We start from the raw sequence: 23,553 nt of genomic DNA, 5'->3' as shown, positions 1-23,553 counted from the left end.
CTGACACAGGTTGCCCAAGGAAGTTGTGAATGCTCTATCCCTGGAAGTGTTCAAGGTTAGGATGGGCAGAGGCTTTGGTGACATGGTCTTGGGTGAGGTGTCCCTGCCCATGGGAGGGGGTTGGAACTAGGTGATCTTTAGGTCGTCTCCAGCTCTAACTATTCTATGATTTTGTTATTAAAACAAAATAATTTTATTTTTTTCCAAGACAAATTTAGAACTAAAACAAATGTATATGTTTTTCATTAATGAAATAATACTTTCTAACCTTTCTTGTGTTTCAGCTTTCCATGTTTAGAGAAAACCATGTAGAGTTATGTGAAGGTAATCTGTCAGATGCTGTCTGACATCTGTCAGATGGTATTTACTAATTTTTGGCAGGACAATGTATTTATGTTATTTAATTAACATACAAGAAGACTAAATGAGATGATATGTGACTCCCAATTGAATTTTATGGCATAAAAATTAAAGCATCTTACTTCTGAACCTTCCTCTCCAATGCTGCCAATAAAAGAGAAAGCTGGAATTGTTTTGGGCTTTTGGAACTATTCCCAAGTTCAGGCTGTCTGAAAATTGTAGAAAGATTGCTGCAAGTAACAGTCTTGGGTAGTGCAGAAAGGTATTCTTGACTCCATCACTAGGCATATCAAGGATGAGGGGGTCATTAAGAACAGCCAACATGGTTTTATGAGGGGCAAGTCATGTATGACCAACCTTATAGCCTTCTATGAGGAAGTGACTAGGTGGAGGGATGATGGTAGAGCGGTAGATGTGGTTTTTCTTGATTTCAGTAAGGCATTTGATACTGTCTCCCACAGCATCCTCATAGATAAGCTGAGGAAGTGTGGGCTTGACGATCAAGTAGTGAGGTGGATCGAGAACTGGTTGAAAGGAAGAAGGCAGAGAGTTGTGGTCAATGGCGCAGAATCAAGCTGGAGGTCCGTGACTAGTGGAGTTCCTCAGGGGTCGGTGCTGGGACCGGTGCTGTTTAATATTTTCATCAATGACCTGGATGAGGGAACTGAGTGCACCCTCAGCAAGTTTGCTGATGACACAAAACTGGGAGGAGTGGCTGACACACCAGAGGACTGTGCTGCCATTCAGCGAGACCTGGACAGGCTGGAGAGTTGGGCGGGGAGAAACTTGATGAAATTTAACAAGGACAAGTGTAGAGTCTTGCATCTGGGGAAGAACAACCCCATGTACCAGTACAGGTTGGGGGTTGACCTGCTGGAAAGTAGTGAAGGGGAAAGGGACCTGGGGGTCCTGGTGGATAGGAGGATGACCATGAGCCAGCAATGTGCTCTTGTGGCCAAGAAGGCAAATGGCATCTTAGGGTGCATTAGAAAGGGAGTGGTTAGTAGGTCAAGAGAGGTTCTCCTCCCCCTCTACTCAGCCTTGGTGAGGCCGCATCTGGAATATTGCGTCCAGTTCTGGGCCCCTCTGTTCAAGAAGGACAGGGAATTGCTTGAAGGAGTCCAGCGCAGAGCCACAAAGATGATTAAGGGAGTGGAACATCTCCCTTATGAGGAGAGGCTGAGGGAGCTGGGTCTCTTTAGCTTGCAAAAGAGGAGACTGAGGGGTGACCTCATCAATGTTTACAAATATGTGAAGGGTAGGTGTCAGGATGATGGAGCTAGGCTTTTTTCAGTGATATCCAGTGATAGGACAAGGGGCAATGGGTGTAAACTGAAACATAGGAAGTTCCACGTTAACATCAGGAAGAACTTCTTTACTGTAAGAGTGACAGAGCACTGGAACAGGTTGCCCAGGGGGATTGTGGAGTCTCCTACACTGGAGATATTCAAGGCCCGCCTGGACAAGTTCCTGTGTGATGTACTGTAGGTTACCCTGCTCTTGCAGGGGGGTTGGACTAGATGATCTTTTTAGGTCCCTTCCAACCCTTGGGATTCTGTGATTCTGTGATTCTGTATCATCAGTAGTTACTGAGACCTGGCATTTTAGAATCATTATTGGATTCCTAACTCATTTATTCGCATTTCATTTGTGATTTAGTAAGAAGCTTGAAAACAAACATCCAACATCTCCTGCATGTCTTTTAGTTTATTTTGTTAAGAAGAAAGTATTTTTGGGTGAAAAACAGATACTTATTAGATGTGTATCTTTTTAGGAACCTGAGAACTAAATGTGGATGTGACTTGTAGTTAGGGTTTTTTTTAATAACTACTTATCCAATGAAAAAGAAAGTTTTGTCATCATACGTCTTGTAGGTTTGTATTTAATTGTTATGTGTAAATAATTGGTGAAAAAAAGTATGAGAATTACAAAGAAATCTAAATATCTGTTTGGATCACAATAAATGAAGTACCATTTTCCTCATTTCTTTACTATATCTTCCCATTGACAATTTGCAGCTTATTAGACAATATCTGGAAACTGCAAAGTGTCAAAAAACTTATCTAAAGATGTACAAATGAATTGGCCTACTTACTTTATCACTCTTGGATTTTGATTCAAGTGGCTGGTATTACTGCAGTTGTTTTGGGGTCAGAACTTTCAAAAAACCCCACACTGAAGATTGCAGATCTACCTTGTCTGAATGCCAGTGTTCTGCTACTTAACAATTCAAACCAAACAGCCCCACTTGTGTTACATCTCTTCTACAAGCCATCTTCTGTTGCTAAATGACAATTTTTGAAGAAGAGCACAACATAACCAAGGAAATTAATGTGTGGTTGGTGTTTAATGACCTTGAAAACTCTACTTACTTAAAGCTTTTTTGAAAGAAAGTGAGATCAGTTCAACATTTGTCTTTTGAAAGTCTGTAAAGGTTTGGTGAATTTTTCCTTATAGGCATATTTAGCAAAGTGGATATTTGCTATGCCTAAGAAAAGTGTACCTCGAAACATTTTATGTAGATGTTTTTAAAGATATCTTACAAGTATTTGGGTATTTAAGACCCTATTTTTAAAGCTGTATGGGGACAGGCTGATACATTTCCGTAGGCACCTGTGAAAGCCTGATGTAAAAGTCCAGGTTCTTATATCGGGTATGATGCTAATGGCATAAGTAATATTACATGCGTCATCACTCCGTACAGAATTTGGGCTTTTGTTAAGAAAGAATGTGGGAAATATTTTGCTGAAGCTGCAGATCTTTTCCATAATAGGTATTCACATAACCACTGAAGAATAACAGATGTATGATATAACAAATCTTTTCTGAAGGAAGTGGTCTTGTTTCAAGCGTATAGTGTTGAAACTTTAGGGGTTTTTTTTTATAATTTGGGGTATGTGAAGACAGGAGAATCCATAAATAATGCTAAGGTCCTTGGCAGCTTCCCATTCTGACAGTGTATTTTATAAAAAAACAAATAGCACTCACAGCAGCATATCAGAGACAATTATACCATGCCATCAGCACCGGCATTCTGATTTACTGGGTTTTTTGTAGAAAAGAAGTACTCACCTGTCATGCCAAACTGCAAAGCTCTAATATGGTTGATAGTTTTTCCTCAAGGTTTGTTATGTTTGGTTTTTCCTTTCTGTGATTTTTCTGCTTGTTTGTTTTTTTTGTTTTGTTTTTTTGTTTTGTTGTTTTTGTTTTTTTTCCCCAAAATACGGTCAAGAATTAACTGAATGGCTGAAATTCAGCTATCCTGTAGTACAAATCTCATAGTACTGTTAAATAAGAATAATGTTTTTATGAGAAGAGTTTAACTTCTCTTCTGCGTCTTTGGAGAAAAATCCTTTAGTTTCGGAAGCATCCCAAGGAGCAGTAGTAAAGTAACACAGAATTAGAAGCATAATGGGAAAGTGACACGGCCTGATGACAGAAGAATTCCCAAGAAAAGGTTATTAGGTTTGTGTTTCTGTAATGTACTATAGTGATGTTCAGGAGTCTTTCTAGAGAACAAGTGATGTGATGCAAAAGATGGCACCCTAGTAGACTGGCTCGTAGGTTCTACAACAGCAGGTGCCAAGTAGGCAAAGGAGTAAGCTTTGAAGAGTTTTTTAGTAAGGTATTATTAGAAATTAGAGCAAACAACAGTTTTGAGAACCTTAAGATTTTCAACCGTAAGTAGAAATGTTACCTAATTACCTTGGCTATATAGTACTTTGAGACTCACTGATCATGCAGAATTTTTTTAGATGAAAGAGTGTGTGGAAATTCTGAGGTATTTTCCTGGGTAAAGAGATCAAACAAAAGTTTAGAAGTTGCATATAATATGGTGATACAACAAGTGATGTTCAAGGTCTCATTTTTTCTAGTGTTAGAGATGTGTATTTTCATGTGGTTTTTTTCATGTCTTAGAGACTTTATTGGGGTATGCTTGTTTTGCCATCTGTGAAGCTTATGTAGGTATACTTGAATTATGCAGCAAGGTGGTGTAGGTGCTGGAATAATATATCCTTGACAACCTAGGCCTGAGTCTGTGACCACCTACCCAGGGTTTTGGCTTGGTGTATGCTGAGGGTCTTAAGGCCATTCAGTCTGATCATGTGTGTTGGCTTTTTATTTCAGTTTGGGGTTGCTTTTTTCATTTGTGTGTGTTAGTGTGGGGATTTTGTTTGTCTTGTTATAATTCTTTCATGTCTATATGAATCACAACTACAGTGTAGGTATAGCCTTGGGAATTTTAGAGGTGAGAGTTCTTAACCGACTTGCTCATTAAGCATCCGACAACACTTCTTAACAAGAGAAAACTTGACCCAATAACCTGTCCAGATCACAAGATAAACAATTTGTTTGATCAACTTCCGGTTCTACAGACTGATGCAGTCTTTGGCCTGTGTTTTGAAATCTCTTTAATGTCACAGGTAATTGCAACAGGTTTCTCAGGAAGTGATGGAATCACATCCCTGGAATGTTCAAAAACCATGTAGATGAGGCCCTTAGGACATGGTTTAGTGGTGCACCTGGCAGTGCTGGGGTAATCAAGTTGGACTTGATGATCCTAAAGGTCTCTTCCAACCTACTTTTCTTTCTACAATACTATTTAAAAGTTGTATTTCTCAGGCGAATTAATTGTTTTCTGTAGTTCAGAAAGATTTTGAAGAAGGGTTTTGGAAAACAAAAGAGTTCTCATCTAATGCCATTGTATTTTAAAGCTGATGCAGTTCTGGAATGAAAAAAGAAACTGCATTATTTAGCTAACCCACAGCATGCAAAACTTCACAAGCAGAATTTCACAATTTATGGACTTTTTTGACAAAAGATGGTGATCTTCTGTCTTGCAGGAAGTACATGTCAGCAAGAAGTATAATTCAGCAAATTAATGTGAATAGATGGTTATTAGATGGTAGCCATCTGGAGCAGAAGCAATATTGCATGGAAAGCTTCATAAGATGATTTTTGCGTATAATGGATAATAGGTTACTCCAAACTGTCTGGTTTGTACAAAAGTGTCTGCATTTTCTGATGTTGGTGCATTCTTGCAAATGTGAAACAATTATTTCACTTTGTAAATCAATAATCGTAAAACGCTTCCTAGCAAATATTTAGTTTAGCACTTGCCAAGCACCTTGATTTCTTCCTAATTATTTGTATTACACACATTTCAGATTTCTCCAGTCCCAATAAAATATTTGGAGTATAAGCTGAGTAGAAGAAAAAGCTACTAAAAATGGTGTTTGAAGAATGCTGATTCTGGAAGTTAGTTTGAGCAATGAAATGGGACAGATTCACACACCTTGGTAAAGAGCAATCCTAAATTAACAAGATGCACTTTGGGCTTGTTCTTCTGGATTCTTCTGTGATTACAAAAGAAACCCATCAAATCTGGTAAGTTTTGGTTGTTGCAGGCTGCTTGTTTACAAAACAGACCAATATAAATTGACAATATGCAGGATTGTTTCTGAAAACACAGGATTTATGATTAAAGAGCCTGTATTGTGCTGCTTTTCCCCCCCCCCCTTTTTTTTTTCCCATTCTAGATGCTGCTGTGTGCCCTAGAATGTTAGTTTCCAGTTGTGCAAGATATTCCCATAGGATTTTTCCAGTATACTCAGGGTTTAATATTTTACAAGACTTTTACAGCAGATGGATTCTGCATCGTTGCATATTCATTGCAATTTCTATGAACACAAACACTTAATCACCTATCTCTGAAGAAAAATCAGACTTGCATACAACTTTTTATTGAAGCATCTAATTTAAGGAGGCTTTTGACAAATTCTGATTTCCCATATAGTTCTTTATCTGTTGAAGTGCAGGAGCTGAACTTTCATTGAAATAAAATCCCATCCAGGGTAGCTCAGCTGAAAATTAATTGTCAGAAATAATGGAACAGGATCCAGCCTCCACTGAATTCACTGATTCACTGGACTACATCTAAGTAAACTTATTGAGACTGGATAGGTACAGACTCCCTAGGGAAAAAAAAAAAAAAAAAAAAAGAACAACAAACAAAACAACAAAACAACATAAAACCAAACCAAACCAACAAACAAAAAAATTAGGCAGACATTTGCCATTCTCTGTGGACTCTCAAAGTCCAAACTTTACATACTCCTAAAAATTATGTAATAGTTGGTAACATTAATACTAGGGAGCCTTAGAAGAAAGATGGGATTTTTGTACAGAAGGAAAAAAAATATATGTTCTCCTAATATCTTTTTTTTTTCCTTTTTTATTTTTTTCCCTTTCCCTGATTATAGCATATGATTCAGGGGAAAATGATTCTCAAAACAGTCTCTGTTACATTAAGGTATGGTGCTGCCTAGCAAAAAATGTCAGAACTACCTGTGGGAAGTACAAAGCATTGAAGATAATTATTATATTTTTTTGGGAGATGAATTCCAGAGAAAACTAAAAATATTAAAAAAGGAAAAAGAATCAAGTGTCTGTCTTACACTAGCGCTGTGTAGCATTGTATTCTGACCCAGGCATTTTCTCAGAACCAAGATGACTTTACTGGTGTTTAACTAGGGGTGGAAAAACATAAGTTGTGATTTCAAATAAATGCAACAAAATCCAAATCTTATGGCTGTGCCTGGGAAGTAGTAAATGCCTTCATTCCCCAGTTGAAAATATAAGGAGCTTTATCTGACTTTTATTATGTGCCATAATGGCATATGGCAGGCAGTAAACCTGTGCTGTCTGTAAAGCAGGATACAAAATGTGAAGCAAGCGATGGTCAGTTTATGGCACGGCATAGATGATATGCTGAGACAGAAACATAGATCTCAGAGCAGTGCAGCTGTGTTAGAGTGGGCATTTTGGCATGTTGATGTGGCTGGGATAGTTTGTGGTTGGCTTCAGCTTAGTTAATTCCTTGCTTGTCATGATCATGTAGAGAGGCATCGGAGTCATAGTTCATCTTGTAATAATTTGGACTCAGCTCATTGACTTTGAATCATAGGAGCATTCACATACCTGGAACAATCTCGACTCTGAAATATGAACCCTGTATTGGCTGAATTGGTCCAGGCATTTACATTTATTTAATTCTAAACTTGTTGTTTGAGTCTTCAGCACTCTGCACCATTTTAACATTTGCTGAGGATCTGGCTCACTTGAATGAGTACTCTAGTTCAGTAAGTTTTGAATTTGAGGAAGAAAACTCCACTAGTCTGGAAGTTGTTTAGGGAAAATTGTTGGCTTCTAGTTATTATTTATGACATTAGGGAAGTTCAGGACTAAAAATATTTCAAACTGCAGACAACCTGGCAGTCACCTGTTAGTTAAAGAATACATATAGACAACATACTATCCCCTTTGGATTGCAGGATTCTGAAGTACCTGTGAATTCTGTTGATAATATACAAATAAGTGAAAGGTATGTGACTTTTTTTTCTTTTTTCCTTCTCTTTCCATGTTTCAGCCTTAATGTTTTAAATTTAACAGAATTGTCTTTTTAGTATTGTACTGATGACTGCAATGTAGTACAATCTCAGGATGACTTGCATGATTTTATGTGCAGTTTAATTTAGACAAATAAAGCCAAACTTAGAAATACTTAAATGTAGTATTTTGTAATGTTAATATTTGTATACTAATGATTAAGCAGAAGATATGGTTCTGGTTATTATAAGCATGTGCAATATTAGAGACATGAAACTCTGTTGCTAAAGTGGACTAAATAAAGTGTTTGTTCAGTTTTCCTTGTGTGCTCAAACTCCAAATATAGCATGTTTTAAAGCCTTCTTAAATTTTGTTGCTGTTAATATTACTGAAGTTGAAGAAGTATAAATGTCAAATTATACTCATTTACCTTTGCTAATAAAACCTAAATGTATTTACATTATGGTAGGGATACAATAACTGTGTATGTGAGTAGCAGTTTTTCCTTACTCATTCTCATTTTTTTGTTTATAAAGATTTAAGAGGTTCTTGCCTCAGATCTCTTTGTTCAACACTTTGTTTATTGTGGATCTTTTCCATATTCCAAACTAGATGTGCATTTCTTAAAATACTGGGGTTTATTTCATCCCAATAAATAGGATATGAAGAACTCGTGAAACATTTTTTTTCCCCTAAACTGTATTTCTGTTGAACTTTATAACCTGTATTTTTAAGTCCTACAATCACAGTGCTATTACTGATTGTGAAAATTTCATTGGCTATAAAAATCGCTTAACAATGAAAGTAATGACCATGCATGGTGAAAAGGAAGTGTAAGCCATGTTCACACCTGTGTAGGTTGTCATGAGATAGGAAAAAGTAAGCATGCTGAAAACTTATGTTGCTCAGTTTTGACTCAGAATCCTTGAGATGTTGAGTTCTCAATGTCTCTACTGTACTCCTGAGTGGTGGCCTGTGGTTCAGTGACTATGAAGAGGGGATTAGAAGCCCGTTATTTTTGCCATTGCTAGTAGAAGACCATGGATTTTCTTGTCCTGGCAGAGCAGGGCTCCAAGAGCTCTCTGGGCTTCTGCAGCCAGAGAAATTTGGGACTTGTTTTCCTGTGTCCAGCAGCCTTGTGCCTGTGGCTTCCCTGGCTTTAGCTTTAAGTCTCTGAGTGCCAGAGCTGGGGAAGGGCTGGCAGCCCTGGAATGTTGGTGCATTACAGCTTTGTGTCTGTGAGTGCCAGCTGAGGCTGGAGAACACACATAGGCACCTGCCAAGCAGCGGCTGGCATCCAGCAGGAAGGAAGCAGAAGGGGATAAGAATGTGTAAAAACTAATGTAAGTGTAAACAAGACTTTTGTTTCCAGGGCAAAGACCTTCCTTCCTTCCTTCTGAGCCCCTTCCCCAATCCTGTCATCATCATATTCCCCCTGGCAAAATCCTCAGCATATTGGTGACTCACCTGCTTGAACATTGGTGTGGTTACTCTGAAGCAGCTTAGTTAAGTGAACTGGTTTAGGTAGTTCATCAAAAGCTCTGGTTGTAATCTTGTGGTATTGTAGACATCCCTTAATGTAATAATTGATTTTTTATTCTTCTCTAAGTATTGCCTTAAACTGCAGGAAATATTTGCAGCATAGTCTGGCAGGGTAAGCGTGCTACCTTGGATGTCTGAAAGGGCAAAAGTTCTATTAGGTGACAGATGGTAGCCTAAGTCATACTTTATCTTGTGTGAATGTTGAAAATTTTTCCCAGCTCCTGAAACTGAATTTTTTGTCTTTCTGCCTTATGATGGATTAACTTTAAGTAACTACTTAGATATACAATTCCCTGATGAGTTAAATATGGACACAGGCGTTCTTATGGGTCACAGAATGCTCTCAACAGAAGTGCCCAAGGCTTTAATGGCATACAAGGTAGATGTTATAGTCTTAATTGCTATTGTGTGCTGCTGTGGACAGATGCTTCTCTACACTTTCAGATTGCAGAAAACTTTTTTGTAAGATGTGCCCAGGTTTATTGCTTGCTGTACTTCCTCAGGTAGCAGTTTCATCTCTTCCCTGTGCATACATTCCTTTAGAACAAATATCCTGCCTATGCTACTATCTTTTAATGATTTAAAGGATGATTGTGACAGATGACAATGGAAACATCTACTTTTACTTTTGGACTTGCATCAAAATCGGAAGTAAAGGAAAAAAAATGTTTAATTCACAAAGTCAGTGCAAGAATTGATTTACTATTTGAAGAATACATTGAAATGTCTCACTATGCACTATTAGGAGGATCAAGTTTCATAACTGCTGTAGTATTAGGTAGATTTGTGTTCAGATATGACAGAGGTTTTAAGTTAATTTTCAGGGTGTTATTTAAGCACATGCTTAAAATAAGTCTTTCCCCAATTGGTATGTTTATCTAAATATCTTTCAATGGTGTTTAATGTAAAAAGAAGGAAGAAGTAATTTTGAATATCTTCGTATTTATTTTCTGGTTTTAAGATGTGGTTCTAGACAGCCTGGTCTAGTTGAAGATGCCCGTGCTCATTACAAACTAATTCAACTAGATGACCTTTGAAGATCCCTTCCAATCCATACTATTCTATGATCCTATGACCCACAGAATGACTTCCTAGCTTGTCCTTAGTCCTCCCTTACTGCTGCCCTGTGACCTGGACTGGTGATTGGAGCCAGGCACCACCTCAAGGCTGCCCTGCCTGCTACATTTCCTGCCCCTGAGAGAGCCAGCAGCTGCTGCTGTGCCCTTGTATTGCTGGTGTTTGCAACCCTGACACCTTGTCCCACCTGCTGCTGTTAGTGCAAAGGTGAATTGTTAAATATGATCCTGTGTTTAGTCAGAAAATGTGGTATAGGAGAGACTTTGGTTTGTAAAGATATTCACGCAGTTTCCATTTGAATATTAACAGCTATGTTAAACTTAAAAAATGTATTACCAGCTATCTATAAATTTATTGAAACTCTAAAATATTTTCACTCACAGGCTTATGATTGTATGACAAGTATGCTAACCAAGGCCCTGGCATGCAGGGATTGTTTTTTAGCGAGATTAATTAATATGAGGATAGTGTTCTTCCTAGTGGAGGATAAAGCCAATTAATAACTTCAGGAATCTGTGTCAGCTGAGGAATTCATTACCTGTTTGCAGATGAGCAAAGTGGGTTATGCCGTTAGGTCAGGAGTGGCTAGCTTCATTCCCCTACAGTACTGAACACCTTAATTAAAGGAACCTGCCTGAAATTTTTGGCATCCTGAAATTTGTTGCATCATGGTATGAATTTGCAGTATTATAAATAAAATAAGTTCCAGGGTTCTAGTTTCCTAGATGAAAAAATAAATTTCTCAAAGCAGTGAATCACAATTAATGAACACCCATGTGACAGTTATTGACAACCCTTTAAGAACATACTGCTCAGTGGCAGGATACTTTCTTCTTCTAATAAGGTCTAATGTGACATAAAGTTCAATCTGAAGGACCTTCTTGCTTTATTAAACTCATTATGACCACTTGAATTGCTACATTTTCTGTAATTATTAAAACGTTTGACTCCCAAGTGTGATATTATAATGAGGATGGAGTTCATAGAAAAAAGCATTGTATCATTCTGCCACGGCTCTCAGCAAATGGAAGTATGAATCAAACTCAATGTAATTTCTCTACTGTTTCCATGGAAGAACAAACTCAGTAAATTTTACATACATACCCATATTATATGCAGGCTTCCAAATCCAACTAAGAATCCTCTCAGGGAAGATACATTTTTGTGTGTTTATATCTTAAGATTTAAAATATAAATGCCTTGAGCACTGATTTTAAAATAAGTATGGTTTTCTTAGTGCTATGTGAATTGCCAAGCTAAAATTGACCACTTGTAATTCCTCCTCTTCCCACCATGTGTATATTTTGGGTAAGGATGCAACTGAATGTACTAGCCAAATATCATTTTGACAAATTCTGTATTTTCTCTTGTTCTCTTCACTTCTCTACTTGCAAATGTATAAACTGTTTTCTTCAATGTATCATTGCTCAGTAGGAGGATATAACTAAATGTATATTTAGAAACATTTTTTCATGAAAAAAAAAAAGAATAATCATCTGAATATCTAATTCCAAAAAGTAAAAAATCCTGGATGACTTTTAGAATCCACCTAGTTGGTAAATAAAACTAAACAAAAGAAATATAAGAAATGAAATTTGGTTCTGCTACTTTTTTGTCTGCAGGAATCATGAGGAGGAGAAACTGCCATTCCTCATCATGACCGTCTAGAATAAAAAAGCATAATGCATGTTGGTCAAGCAATCCTGAGGTATGAAATGAATTAGTAACTGGAATTGAGAGAAGTCATTTTACTTCAGGCCTTCCATGTCTGTTTTTTTCAAATGGGTGGAAGGGGTTGTGTTATTTCCCATAAAACAACTTAATCTGGCATTTTGCTGGCTCAAGAGAAATTTCTGTTGGTACGATTGCTGCCTTAAATGCCTTCAGCCTTGGCTCTACTCAGTGTGATTCCCTATCAGCAGTTCATTTGTCCCGGCACCAAAAACCCAGTGACTTCAATTAACTGTATATTCAATTTCTTTTTTACACTCACCTTTTTAGTCTAATTACTTGTCTAATGGATAATTCCAGCTCTCCAAGCTATATGTTTTTCCAAATTTTGGTGAAAGCAGGAAGGAGGAATAACAGAATACTGTTATTAATGTGTGTGTGTGTGCGTGCATGTGTGTGTGTGCAAAAGATTGATATTTGAATGCAACTTGAAAACATACAAGAAACTTCTGCTTTTGAAACCTCATGGGAGGTATATTTTGACAGAAAAATTGACCTACAAGGGATTTTTTCAAGGGCTAGAAACCTGGTGTCCTTTCATATAGACTTATTTCCAAATTACCTTTTCACTGTTATTTCGAGTTTGAATGAGTCAACTCTTGCTCAGACTTTTGTCTTTGCCTTGCTATTTGCAATAATTCTACTGTTCAAAAATATTAAGGGGAGCAGAAAGAAGTATTTTCAAGCCCTGAAAGGTGGAAACTAAATATCAGGGAAGTAGAGAAAGCACCATCCATCATCTGAGGTTTAGTCTTGTGAGAGACAGTGTATAGGTATGTTAGAAAAACCCAAGACATCATTCTCTGCACTCCTCAGTATTTCATATTGTATGTATTAGAAAAGAACGTAAAAGACACTTCCTCTGCTCTCTGCCCCTGATTACTAGGGTAAAAACACAGAACTGAAAGCAGAGACTGTGATCAGCTAGTAAAAGAAAACTAGAAAAAAATGCTGAAATATACTGAGAGATATTTTTCTGAGAGTCATTTTTACTATTAGTTATTTGTTTAATAAGGTCACTTTCTTATGATGCTATTTGAGAGCATCTTAAGCACTGAACTAAAAATAATTTCCTTCATTGCATGGAAGAGATTCAGAGCTTTTGGAAGCTGTGTGCTTTGGTAATCATATCATTATCATTCAGTTGTCACACTAACTGAATTTTCCACTTGGTCTGGGATTGAGTAGAATTTGTTCTCATTAGTCTTAGTAAAAGAGAGCCAACAGTTGCACCAGGAGGGATCATGTTTTTCTTAATGTTCTTTGAAAACATAACTGCTTCACGTCATTGCAGTTCATGCATGTGATACATAAATATTTTACCATAGTACATTGGGATAAGGCTAGCTGTTTTCGTTTGGGACATTGACTCGAATGTCAACAGTGGGCCTGACTTCTATTCTTCTGCTTAGAATTCATGTTCAATTTTAATTTCATCCTGACTATTAAAAGAAGTTCTGATTTATCCTGTAATACAGAAGTTCATACATGGCAGTACCAGTCCTGTCAAAAAGACAAGAAAGCTATTGTTCAGGTTGCAGGGGAAACTTTTCAGAAAGTCGATCATTGATGGAATAAGGGTGTCTTAGCATTTTCCTGTTGTAATTTCTTAGAAGACTGTTCAACCTAAAGTTATCACTGCATCAGTGCAACATTAGAGTGATAACTCCTTTTACATCTTTTGGAGCTTGAAAAAATGGAGGGACTGTAGGGTCAAAACTATTAGTTGCTTTAGTAGATTAATTCTTTTCTCAAGAGTGCAAAAGATGATGATCGTTTGACATGTGTTCTAGAACTTGGTGATATATCTAGTCAGGGGCTAATAGCACACAAATCTGAGTAGTCTTAAGGTGTGTTGATTTGGTTGTATGGAAGTGGATATACATTAGGACTCGGTAACATTTGCTTACTTTATTGTGACTTTGTATCTTTTATCTGAAATGATCACACATGGTAGACAAAGGAAGAGTTAGATTTATAATCTCAAGGAAACAAGTAAAATGGGGAAATAAAATAATTCAATTCATTAGTTGTGAATGCTAAACAAGATATACATAGTACTATTTTAATTCTGTCCATACAGTAAAATCTCTCTTGAGAAAGCTTTCAGATATTTCATTGCCAATATTTGGTTCCGATTTGTGCTAAAAAAAAAGCTGCTATAGACTCTATATTACTTTAATTAGCTTTTTTTTATTTTTTATTTTTTTTAATAATCAAGGTTGTTTCTGTATCAGTACACCTTGGAAGTATTGAAAGACTATAGAGCATATACATAAGTTTTCTGTGCCTGTAATGAATTGTAATAGGAGTGCTGGTACAATGCCATTATAAGGCAGTGCCAGATGCCACAGGCGCACAGCATGAGTTGATGTTTAGCTTATCCTACTCGATAGGTAGTTGTGGGTTTGTGGCAAGTCTCCCATTGACAGTCCTGTAATTAACTCCTCTAAGGTGGGATACCACAACTTCTGCAACTTAATTTGTTTAAAATACAGAACTCCCACTTGAAAATCTGATTTATCTAACCCATATTTCTCAATATGACTGTGTTAAAGACAATTTAAAAGTCTAAAAAGATGAGAATAGCAAAGCTCATGTTGTGTAAAGAAGACATCCATGTGTTTTGTTTGTATGCACATGATACTGGTATTTGCCAAGCTAATTTAGTACAAACCTTTAAAAATCATCTTTATAATAACAATTATTTTCATCAAATAAAGATAAAAAACTTCCACAAACAACTAAAAAACCCCCATCAGATCCTTTCTGACAACACTGCAATGCGTAGAAGATACTTCTACTTTACACTGAGTAGCTTTACTTGTTGGAAACGGTGTAGATGGTAAGCCTTCATTGTCCAGGAAAACCATATTTGACATTCCAAGTATATTTCTGCTGTTTAGGGCTGCGTTTCTGCAAGTGCTGTCAGCAGTGGGAGGATAAGAACAGCTTGTTTTCTGTTAGTTGTCTAAGAATTGGTTTAGATTTGTTGGTTGCAGTACTCTACAAGATCATGGAAATAGATGTACTGTTAGAAAGTAAAGAGTATCATGGTTCAACCCATGGAATTATTCGTTCTTGGAGAGACAGTTTCCTTAGAGAGAGAGATAAGCTTTACATTGATATTGTCTCAACAGCATGCTATTCTTTGTAGGCAGGAGTAAGGTAACGATAAGTCTCAGAGAACAAGAGGGTGTTGTTGGCTTTTTTACAGTTATCTGAAAAGCTTTCTTAATAAGAAAATTAATTGCTGTAGTATTTGCACCTGAGAGTCACTAGAGCTCACGGTTTTTATTCTGTAAGTTTCAAGTTTTATATTTTAATATTCTTAAGATAGAAAACATTCTACATAATCAGCAATTTGTGTTTTAAAATCTCTTGGAAGAAAATGGGGCTTTTAATGTCTAGTTATAGATAAACCTATGTATGCAGGATAATTGTCAACATGTTAGCTTGAATTTGACAAATAATTCTTTCCTATTAAATAATAGACTTGGAACCTAAATAACTTTTTTCCTTAATTATTTATTTTCCCTGAAGTCAGTCAGATTTTAGCAAAAGACTGAAAAGGGATGCCCACATTTCCCCCAATCCCCTATCTGTATGTAGGCATTATAATACAGTCTGGATTCACAGAATCATAGGACTGGGGCAGATCTTGATCTTCCCTAATTTCTGCCATAGGCCAAAAATTAAATCAGCTGTACTGTGTATTCCTAAAAAAAAAAAAAAAATAAAAAATAAAATATTTATCTAGCCTTTATTTCAATGTTTGTAATCATGGAGAGTCAATAAACTCACCTGTCAGGCTGTGATCTTGTACTGTTTTTTCATTGGGATGGTTGTTTCACTTAGTCCAAAAGGTTACTCACTTATAAAACACTTCCATCTTATTGATATATATGTGTATCTGAGTTTTATTTACTGCGTGCTATTTCAAACTTTGTTGTCAAGATAGAACTATTTTTGAGGTGTTCATCAATAGAAAGATTTTTTTTTTTCTAATTTTGATAATTTTTCTCAACGCCTCCGTAATTCAAGAAGGTATCTGTATCTTATAAATTAAGGCATTATAAAGTTGGGAATACCTAATAACGCCAAGTCTTACAACTAAGACATTTAGAACCCTTTCAGTTTGTTCCTACCCCCAAAAGGAGTTCTTCCACTGACCTTACTGAAAGCTGACAGTGCTCAGTTCTTCTGTAGATGACACTAAGCTCCAAAGTCTACGTATGTAGAAAATTAGTAGACAATTAATGCTTAACTTGGAAGAAGTAGTTCCCACCTTGTGATTTAGGGATCACAAGGTGCTAGAGCTATAGCTCTACCTTGTACTCTGCTGCCTAAATTGAAAGAGTACAGCCAGGAGGTAATTACGGTCTACATACATCATCTTGGAGGTGGGAGCCAATTCTGCCTCCCTCTCTGTTATGGTCCCTTTGGGTATGGCAGCGTGCAGTCATTTTTTGAACTTCTGTAGTATAACTTGAGTCTACTCGGGGTCAGGTCACAGCAGTTTTCCAAGAGTGCATATGCTGATTTTGTAGAATGATCCAAAACTGTCTGCCACAGTAGACAGTGGCAGATTATATTACATCCCTCTGATTAAAGTTCTGGGTAAATGGGGTGGAATATTGAATTTGTTACGCAAGTTTCTATGAGGCTTTTCTGACAGGAGAAAGCTTAAACTATGATCTCTGTTCAGGCTCTGGAAAGGGCTACACACTTGATGCAAGAACAGGTCCCCTGGCTTATCTCCTTAGCCCGTGTCCCCCAAATAGTAAGTCTGTATCTTCTGCTCATTCATTTCTTATGATTCCTGTTGCATCCTCCCTCCCTGCAGCAACTCTCTTCATTCATTCCTCACAAAGTCCTCTAGATGCATGCTCTGTTTAAGTTAGTTGCTCTCTGTGGCAGCTTCCAACAGAGCTCTCTCAGGTATGTTTCTCTAAGGTTGACTGGAGATCAGCTCTTTCCCCACTGCAGCAGACCTCTCCTTGCATCCCCCCTGTCATGTCTATGTCCCTTCTAGTTCCTTCTGCTACTGTCCTGATGTCATGCAATCTAATTCATATGACACCTGGAAGACTTACAATCACAGCATGACAAAAATTCAGCTCTTGTGGTAACTGTGGTATGCGCATAACTAAATAACTAAATAAATTTGGGTACTCACAGTCTATCTTCATGAATATACATGCCAGGTAGGGATAACTTCTGCTTTACTTGAAAGTATCATGGGATTGATTCTAATGTAAATTGTAGTCACTGGGGCAATGATTAGGATTTTTTAGTTAACTCCACATGTTTTCCCTTTTGTATCCTTGATTATTCTGAAGGAGAGGGGAGTAAGATGTGGTAAAAGCCAGAATTTTAGTGCCTGATTGCCTTTTTCTGTAGTTTTGTTCTCCACTTCTTCTCATATTAATAGCCACTAAGAGCTCTATTAAAAAGTTATTCCATCAGGGTCAGAGAATTATTGAAACCAGCAAACTAAAAGTTGAATCTGCAAACAGATGGTTGGAAGCACCATTTGGCTGTGAACTGTCTTTAACCAATATTTAATTACAATATTAATTACTTCAGAGACTAAGAAAATTCAATATGACAATGTTTGGGCACCAATAGTAATAGAATAATGAATGAAAAATACTAAAATATCAGCCAAGTGAGAAAGTGTGTATATATATATATATATATAAGTGGAACAATCATAGTTAAAACAGTCATTTGTTTTCAAATGTGCCATTATTTTGTGTAGCCTTTAAAGAAAAAAGATAAAAAGAGAAAACACTGAAAAAAACACTAAAATGTATCTGCTTGTGCTCCTGCTGGATGCTGAACATTGGTTATTCTGTTGCTTATGAGTGTTTTCTGCTAATTTGGGTCAACTGTACTTACATCTTGCTGTGTTCACTACAACTTTTTATTCCTTATAGGCCCAGTTCCATTGCTGTCACAGCAATATTAAATCCCATCCCATCTGGTAAGTGACAGAAGAAGCTAAAAGCCAAGGGGCTGCTTTTAAAAAACATACCTGATGCCTGGTCATAACATTCTCCCTTGCAAATCGCAGATAGTTACTACTTGATTTTATTTTAAAGCAGGTAATTTACATGACATCAACTTGGATTCTGCAGCAGAAGAATAATTTGAGCCTTACTTCAATTATAATTTCTGCAGAATTTATTTTAATCATTTTATTAATCATAGGAAATACATTTTAATAAACTGCATATCAGCTCTGAGCACTTAATATAGATTTTAAACTCCCCCAAGTGTTCAAATGTCAAACAGTTGTTCTCCAAATGTTAGCAGGTTCTGAAACTACATTTATCCCGGCATTAATATTTTTATCTGCATTGTGTTGTGAGATACTGACGTTGATCCATTACTGTATATTAAAGCCACACCTTTTGTAGATAATACCGCATTGCCACTGAATGTACTGCTTCCTGCTATTGTGTATATCAAATTGCTGAAATCGTCATCACCTATAAACAGTTCAGGCCTGTCTTGAAGTAGTCTCAGTGAGGTTTATGGTAACCTATGGAGGAGAACAAACAATGCTACTTCTTAAGACTACATGTTTAGTAGCATGTTTACAACATGCTACCCTACCTACTTTTTCTGTTATACGGACTTTACTCTTTTTCCCCCCATCACAGTAGCGTAAGTATATTTTGAAGGCTAAAATATGTCTTTAAAGACACATTTCCCATCTAGAAGATTTTTCTTTTTTTTTTCATTTCTGAAATGATAGCTTTTCAGGTAACATTATTTATCAGTCTGTTTAGCTAATATACTGAGCATGTAATTTACTATTCATGCTGCGCAAGGCGTTTTCTCAATGTTATACACATAGGACTGTAAGAATAAGGTAGTCCTGTGAATACTGTTACCTCTTTCTTTCTTTATTAAGTTTTCATTTGCTACCATAATGTCCCTAAGGAGCAAGACTGCTTACTTCCATTTGATTGGATTTTAAAATCTACTTGATGAATTGGGTCCACTGAGGCAATACATGAGTGCTACAGAAAGTATTGGGGATGCAAAGAAATGTGCTCAGATAATTCTGTTTTATAAGTCTGTTCCTAAAAATGCAATGGATTTAGCCTAAATAAGTGAAGGAACATGGAAGCGACATATAGTTTCCAACATGTTTTCCACAACAATGGCATGTAACTTCTTTAAAATCAAGCCCATCCTTTTATGTTCTTCTATAAATCTGATTTAGTTGAAGGAAGGGGTGTGGGCAGAATATGAAGAGGTGGAAAACCCAAGTAAGTTCTAATGAACAGTCATTAGACTGTTGTGCTTTGAAGAAAATAGGTGCAATGAAAATTCCTGAGTCGTGCTCTGGACTCTATAATGGTCAATAGCATTTCTCTTATGAAAAACTATAAAGTGTCTATATTTTCCCCATAGCCAAATATCAATCTAGATTATAAATAGCAGAAAATCATAACTTGGATGAAAATATATGTTCAGCAATCTCTCTGAATAGTTATCTGTGAAAAATAGAACTTGGTTTAGACTTGGTATCACAGAATCACAGAATCACAGAATCCCAAGGGTTGGAAGGGACCTAAAAAGATCATCTAGTCCAACCCCCCTGCAAGAGCAGGGTAACCTACAGTACATCACACAGGAACTTGTCCAGGCGGGCCTTGAATATCTCCAGTGTAGGAGACTCCACAACCCCCCTGGGCAACCTGTTCCAGTGCTCTGTCACTCTTACAGTAAAGAAGTTCTTCCTGATGTTAACGTGGAACTTCCTATGTTCCAGTTTACACCCATTGCCCCTTGTCCTATCACTGGATATCACTGAAAAAAGCCTAGCTCCATCATCCTGACACCTACCCTTCACATATTTGTAAACATTGATGAGGTCACCCCTCAGTCTCCTCTTTTGCAAGCTAAAGAGACCCAGCTCCCTCAGCCTCTCCTCATAAGGGAGATGTTCCACTCCCTTAATCATCTTTGTGGCTCTGCGCTGGACTCCTTCAAGCAATTCCCTGTCCTTCTTGAACAGAGGGGCCCAGAACTGGACGCAATATTCCAGATGCGGCCTCACCAAGGCTGAGTAGAGGGGGAGGAGAACCTCTCTTGACCTACTAACCACTCCCTTTCTAATGCACCCTAAGATGCCATTTGCCTTCTTGGCCACAAGAGCACATTGCTGGCTCATGGTCATCCTCCTATCCACGAGGACCCCCAGGTCCCTTTCCCCTTCGCTACTTTCCAGCGGGGTCAACCCCCAACCTGTACTGGTACATGGGGTTGTTCTTCCCCAGATGCAAGACTCTACACTTGCCCTTGTTAAATTTCATCAAGTTTCTCCCCGCCCAACTCTCCAGCCTGTCCAGGTCTCGCTGAATGGCAGCACAGTCCTCTGGTGTGTCAGCCACTCCTCCCAGTTTTGTGTCATCAGCAAACTTGCTGAGGGTGCACTCAGTTCCCTCATCCAGGTCATTGATGAAAATATTAAACAGCACCGGTCCCAGCACCGACCCCTGAGGAACTCCACTAGTCACAGACCTCCAGCTAGATTCTGCGCCATTGACCACAACTCTCTGCCTTCTTCCTTTCAACCAGTTCTCGATCCACCTCACTACTTGATCATCAAGCCCACACTTCCTTAGCTTATCTATGAGGATGCTGTGGGAGACAGTATCAAATGCCTTAGTGAAATCAAGAAAAACTACATCTACCGCTCTACCATCATCCCTCCACCTAGTCACTTCCTCATAGAAGGCTATAAGGTTGGTCATACATGACTTCCCCCTCATAAAACCATGTTGGCTGTTCTTAATGACCCCCTCATCCTTGATATGCCTAGTGATGGAGTCAAGAATAAGTTGTTCCATCATCTTTCCAGGGATGGAGGTAAGGCTGACCGGTCTATAATTACCCGGGTCCTCCTTCTTGCCCTTCTTATAGATTGGTGTGACCTTTGCCATCCGCCAATCCTCAGGCACCTCGCCCATTTCCCACGACTTACCAAAGATGATGGAGAGTGGCCTAGCAATGACCTCCGCCAGCTCCCTCAGCACCCGTGGGTGCATTCCATCCGGACCCATCGATTTACAGATGTCCAATTTGCATAGCTGATCCCTAACCCAATCCTCATCTACCAAAGCAAACTCCTCCTTTGCCCTGACTCCTTCTGGGGCTATAGAAATCCGGGGCCCTCGGGGAGAGTCTGCAGGAGTAAAGACAGAGGCAAAGAAGGCATTCAGCACCTCTGCCTTCTTTATATCCTCTGTCTCCAGGGTACCCACTTCGTTCAGCAGTGGGCCTATATTGGTAGCTTGACTCTGAGCCCCTATGTACAGAGCCTAAATGATATGACCATTTTTCAAAATACACTACATTAAACATGTATATTAACCTGCATATATGTGTTTAAATGTAGAATTTGCTTAGATTCAGACTATTTTGCTTCAATAATCTATTAAAAACAAAAAGCACTTTGCTTACACTGAAGAAGTAGCATTTTTGTGAATAAATTCCATCAGGTGGATTACCAGAAGAAATTAGGGTGTATATTACTCAAATTAGGTGAACAACATTTTCCAAATAATATGTATACAAGAAGGGAGAAAAACGGATAACAAGATGAGTACTTAAGACTGACTTTCCCTTAGCAATATTGTGATTTCTGTGTAACCTATGTCTTTACTTCCATATCATCCAAACGCATTAGTACCTCTCAAGGTAGTAGTAATGGCATTACTTACTGCAAATGATGGCAGTAATTCTGGAAGAAAGCAGAAAAAGAATTTATTTCTAAAAGCAAATAATTGGTCTGGTGTGTTAAAAGAGGACAGTTATCTAGTCAAGAGAACAGGAAACTGAAGCATAACTGAACTCAGGGTGTTCTTTACATTAATAAAACAAAAAGAGATGACAAGGCTAAGTCACAAGTTTGTTAACTTGATATTTAAAAAGAAAATACGTTATAAGGAAAATAAATATAAACCCGTTTAAGTTAAGGGGGGTGGGTTTGTCCTCCTTCAGTGAAATATTAAAGGCAATCTTGGGAGAATATCGAAACAGTTTTTTCAAAAGTGGAGAACCGGGTCCTTTTCTGGAGGAAGGAAATGGCTTTTTAGCATAGATTAAAAAAAAAAAAAAACAAAAACAAACAAACAAAACAAAACCAAGCAAAACAAGCAAACAGAAAACCACCCCCAAAAAACCCAACAACCAACCAAAAACAAAATCCCACCCTCCTACCCTCTAAAAAACCCAACAAACAACCAACCAAAGATGATGATAGGGGTGGAGCACCTCTCCTATGAAGACAAGCTGAGACAGTTGGGGAGACAGTTGGGGCTGTTGAGCCTGGAGAAGAGAATGCTGTGGGCAGACCTTAGAGCAGCCTTCCAGTGCCTAAAGGGGGACTACAAGAAATTTGGAGAGGTACTTTTTGCAAGTGCGTGTACAGATAGGACAAGAGGGAATGGCTTTAAACTGGCAGAGGGGAGATTTAGATTAGATATTAGGAACAAGTTCTTTACTTTGATGGTGGTGAGGCACTGAAATGGGTTGCCCCAAGAAGCTTTGGCTGCCCCATCTGTGGAAGTATTAAAGAGCAGGCTGGACAGGGCTTTGAGCAACCTACTCTAGTGGAAGGTGTCTCTGCTCATGGCAGGGGGTTGGAACTGGATGATCTTGAATGTCCCTTCTGACCTAAGCCATTCTATAATTCTATGATTTCTCTATCAAAATTAAAACCAGACACTACTAAAATATTTTTTTTTCTATACTACATTTCCAAAGTAAGGTAGTGTAATATGCAATATTGCAAGCAGTGCAACAATGCATGAAAAGTTATGCTTTCAAGAAGTTTTGAAGGAGGTAGATTTGACCAGATAGATGATGTGCAAATTTTTTAAATTAGTGCTTTCTGCTATGTTTAGCATCACCTGCATCACCTTCCCAAGATGCCTTGCTTAGTATTTTCTTTTCATCTATTATTGAAGAAGAATAAATGCTTGCTAGTATTTTTAGATTCTGGTAAACTAGATCTTCCAAACTGTAGATTTTAAGTTCATTGTAGTCTAGTCGACTATTATATTATCAGTTACTAAACTCTTCAGTATGGATATATAGCATGGACAGCTATTAGAAACAGGTTTTTAAAGCTGTGGTATTGCTTTTCCTTTGTTTTTGCATTTAGAGGTTGGTATTTTTTACATTCCATTTTGAACTGGATACTGCAGTGGATGATGTTTTGACATGTAAAGCAAACAATTTCTTAAGCATTTAGTGGTAATGTAGAATGGCATTTACCTGCATAGCAAATTTAACTGTAATTAATTGATTAATTTTGCTAAATGAAGATTATTTAGAATACTCAATCTGGAATTTATTTAAGGAGTTTACATTTCTGGCTTGGAAAAATAGTAAAATATTAAAAATATGGGAAATAGCCACATAGCG

Source organism: Lathamus discolor, chromosome 3 (assembly GCF_037157495.1).
Source record: "Lathamus discolor isolate bLatDis1 chromosome 3, bLatDis1.hap1, whole genome shotgun sequence".
Classification (NCBI taxonomy): Eukaryota; Metazoa; Chordata; class Aves; order Psittaciformes; family Psittacidae; genus Lathamus; species Lathamus discolor.
The sequence above is the reverse complement of the archived record's forward strand: the minus strand, read 5'-3'. Positions refer to the sequence as shown.